We start from the raw sequence: 4,026 nt of genomic DNA, 5'->3' as shown, positions 1-4,026 counted from the left end.
TACCTTCAACCGGAATAGAGGAGTCTCGAATTACCTGCAACCAGCCCACATGTCAGAAAACATAACCTGATGCGCATTATCCAGGAGCACCTATTCGGACCACACACGGTCAAGTTGAGAGGGTTAATTGTGATCTGGTAAAGGTAATGGTAGAGCGAGGCCAGCATGAAAGGACCTGTGGCCAGACCCGATTCGTTATGAAGGGCTTCAGCCAAGTGCATATACTCCGAGCTAACACTGCCGTCCGCGTTGGGGAAGATAAACCGATTAAGCTAGAATAGTAGGAACATCATATGTTCCTGCTCACGATCAGCCATGCTTTGGTAAGACATCATAAAACTGGAATAGATTTTCAGACAAAGAATCTCAGTCTTGCTCGCCCTCATCGGAACACTACCCTTCTGATTCTCCACTTCGTAGTCACCTAGGACATCAATATTCTCGCCCCAGGGCTTGAATCCAAAAAGGGCTGCCATATCTAGGATAGTGGGAGTCATGGGACTAGGTTCGAAAGCGAAGGTGTTCGAAGTGCTATCCCAAACGCAAAGGGCGGCCCCCAGCAGCGAAGGGTTTAGGTCAATCCGATTTTTCGACAACAGAATGGCGTAGTATATTCCATTCCGCTTCCAAATGTCCTTAAACAAAGGTTGCATTTCGTCCACCCAGTCTAACCAGGAGAAGTAGACCTTGGAAACAGGTACATCAGGATTGGAACCCAGCCGCTCCAGGTTGGCCTCCCAGGAGCCCCAATCAATGTCCTCCAAGCCGTACGAAAATGGGGCTCGAACCAACTGAGTATCTGTTAAAGCTCATAATTTCATACATATACATGCCCAATTTACTTACTTCTTTTGCTTAGTTTCCTATAATTCTGAGTTATTTGCCTCTATTTGTGTGTTTTGTAGGCCAATAGAGCAAGAGAGCATAATTCATGCAATTCAAGCATGTTAAGGCCTAATTTGGATGAATGGATGAAGAGCTTGAAAGACAAACTCATTTTGGCTACAGCCCCCTGCCAGTCCAGTTCCGTAGGTCATATTGCAAGCTTTGTTTCAGCAACCTACACAGCTCGGATGAGGCAGCATTCTTCATGAACGTTGTTCCAATGGGTGTGTACTATAACATATCCAAAATTCAGCCCCATTGGATAAATATGGAGTCTGTTACCTAGCAAACACAGAGCCATGCTCAGGATGGATTTTATCAGCGCGCAAAATGAGTTAGCAATTTGTTTTGGCCTTAACTTCCTCCTCCGAGCTTGGATTGGGCCAATACTTGTGTGGTTGGATCATACACATTCTGAACTTCACAATGGACATCTTAAAGTCTTCATTTGATTCAGCCTAGCCCAAGTTGTAAGCCCTTGAAGTTGCTGGTCATGCTGACCTCAGGATGAGCTGGTTGGAAGCTTGGTCATGGTGAGCTAGGCATGAGCTATTGTAGCTGGTTGGAAGCTTGGTCATGGTGACATGAAGATGAGCTAGGGCTGCTGGTGGGATTTATTGGAGAAGTGCATCAACCAATTCAGATTTTATAATGCAAGTGTTGTATGCATTAGTGAAGTGCATCAACCAATTCATCTTTTATAATGCAAGTGTTGTATGCATTAACCATATTGAATTCAGATTTATCACTCCCCTCTCCCTATAAATACCACATCCATTCCACATTCAAGAGACAACAAATCCTGAGATTCACAACCCCCACAATTCACTCCAACCATCCTCAAACACTCTCACAATCCCAAACACTCCAACAATCACCAAAACAACTCCAGCTTTCTTCTCTTCCATTTCCCTACGAATTTCATCTTCCTTAGCCATCACCACTCACTCAAACTCATCCCAAATCACCTCCATATCCTTCATACATCTTTCTAGAAGTGGGGAAGCTCTTGGAGAAGCATTAGAAGTGGAGAAGCACTTGGAGAAGCCTTGGACACCACAAGAACTTCAGAAAAAGGGTTTTTCTACTCTTATTGCATTCATTATGTTTTCTCATTTCTGTTCAAGTCTCTTTTCCATTATGAGTAGCTAAATCCATAACTAGGGCTTCGATGTAACCTAACATGAATATTCTGGGTTTATAAGTTTGGAGTTTCAAGTTTGATTCATGATTCATGTTCTTATTCATTATGCTTATAAGTTAACATGCTTGTTTGAATGATTGATCACCATTAGAACTTGTTTGTTAACTATCTTGGTTTGAATTAAGAGTATACACCATGCTTTAATTCGAATTGAACTATGAATAGGAAGAGTATGTATGGACATTCGACAACAGGGATTAGATACATACTTGGTTGTTTAAAATGTTCTTCTATGCTTAATGGGTTCCTAATGCTTAATTTTAGGTTAGACAACAAATGATCAAATTAGGGAATTAGGAACACAAGGTTAGGACCAAACACCATGGCCTAATCATACTTTAGCTAGAATCAATCTTTGAATCTGAATTAGACTTGTTACTTGAATCTTTATAACCCAGAATTGAATTGTTATGGTGATTCGAATGCCCTAGTCTCAAAATCTGTTTTCCAACTCTTAAAACCACTCTTTGTTACATTTGTTTACTTGTTTTTGTTTGCAATTTCATTTTGCTTCTTTTGTTCAACAATCACAACCACTTTTGTTTTAAATTCTGTTTTAGACATAACCTCCTACTTTCTTGAATTTGGTAATCTAAGTACATAACTAGTTTTAACTTCTCAGTCTTCGTGGGTACGACCTCGTACTTGTCTTGCTATACTACTAATTGCCCCGTACAATTGCGAGTTAACATAATATTAACAACAAATTTTGGCGCCGTTGCCGGGGACTGAACGAAAGTTCTTCCCTGGTTATGTGCCCAAGGTTACCCTATTCTTTTTAGTGTTTCTAATTAATCTAATTTTCTGTTTCAGGTAGTTTATGTCTAAAAAGCCATTACTTGAACAAGTGAGGTCTTCGTTCCAACGTTCTAGATCTTTGAACGCAGGACCATCATTGCAACCCAGACGAGTGACCTCTGAAATTCAGAATCGTCTAGAAAGGGAGTTGTCAACTGCAAAAGAGCAAGCTCTTGCTACATTTACAAGTCTTGCTCTCCACACTGAACTTCCTGGTTCTTCACCTTCAAATTCGGAAGCAAGTTCAGACCAAGAAGAAGAAGAAATGATGGCTGCCATTGAGTTCATGGGAGAACTTGATATCCCAACAATTCCAGCATCTCCTTCAAGCATTTCGCTGCCCACTGTAGCTCGAAACTATGAGCTTAAATCTTCTCATCTTAATATGTTGCCTTCCTTTTATGGTTTACCTAATGAAGATCCATTAACTCATATAAAGGATATTTTTAATGTTGTGAGTTCTTTTCCCTTGACAGGTGTGACAGAAGATCAACTTCGAATGAGAGTGTTTCCATACACTTTAAAGGATAAGGCGAAGTATTGGTTGAATTCTTTGAAGCCTGGTTCACTCACTACATGGTCTGCCATTCAAAAGAAGTTCCTGGAAAAATACTTCTCCACGCAAAAGACCGACATGCTTAGGGACAAGATCTTGTTATTTGCACAGCAAGATGATGAATCGTTTTGTGAAGCATGGGAGAGATTCAATGGGCTGCTCAACCAATGTCCTCATCATGGGATTCCATTGAAGCTTCAAATGCGTATGTTTTATAAAGGACTAACTCCTTCTAGTCATAATATAGTCACCAATTTTGCAGGTGGTTCTTTTAAAACCAAAACTCCAGAAGAAACGTACGAACTCTTTGAGGAGATAGCAATGGAGACCCAACATACGGATACAAGAGGTAAACGTGTTATTAGTGGTTCTAATGATGCTTCTAGTATGCAGATTTCAAAACTGGAACAAAAGCTAGATGATCTTCTTGCATTAAACTCAAGAAGCCCTCCGAAGGAAGTGTGTAGCATTTGTGAATCTCATGACCATGCTACCACAGCTTGTCCACTTGGGGCTGGATATCCAGAATTTGTGCAAGAACAAGCTAAGTTGGTAAATTCCTACAACCAAGGTCCAAGAAATG

At 40.8% G+C, this 4,026-nt stretch overlaps 1 non-coding gene across 1 annotated transcript; it reads right to left on the bottom strand.

Annotated features, from left to right (window-relative positions):
* Positions 1–3,521: 3,521 nt before the first annotated feature.
* LOC148295772 (small nucleolar RNA R71) lies at positions 3,522–3,628 on the bottom strand. Its single transcript, XR_015834841.1, has one exon. It is a non-coding gene; the product is annotated as a small nucleolar RNA R71 (small nucleolar RNA).
* Positions 3,629–4,026: the final 398 nt, after the last annotated feature.

This window comes from Prunus avium, chromosome 3 (assembly GCF_965620075.1).
Source record: "Prunus avium chromosome 3, drPruAviu1.hap1.1, whole genome shotgun sequence".
NCBI classification, from domain to species: Eukaryota; Viridiplantae; Streptophyta; class Magnoliopsida; order Rosales; family Rosaceae; genus Prunus; species Prunus avium.
Note: the sequence above shows the minus strand (reverse complement) of the source record. Positions and strands in the feature narration are given on the sequence as shown.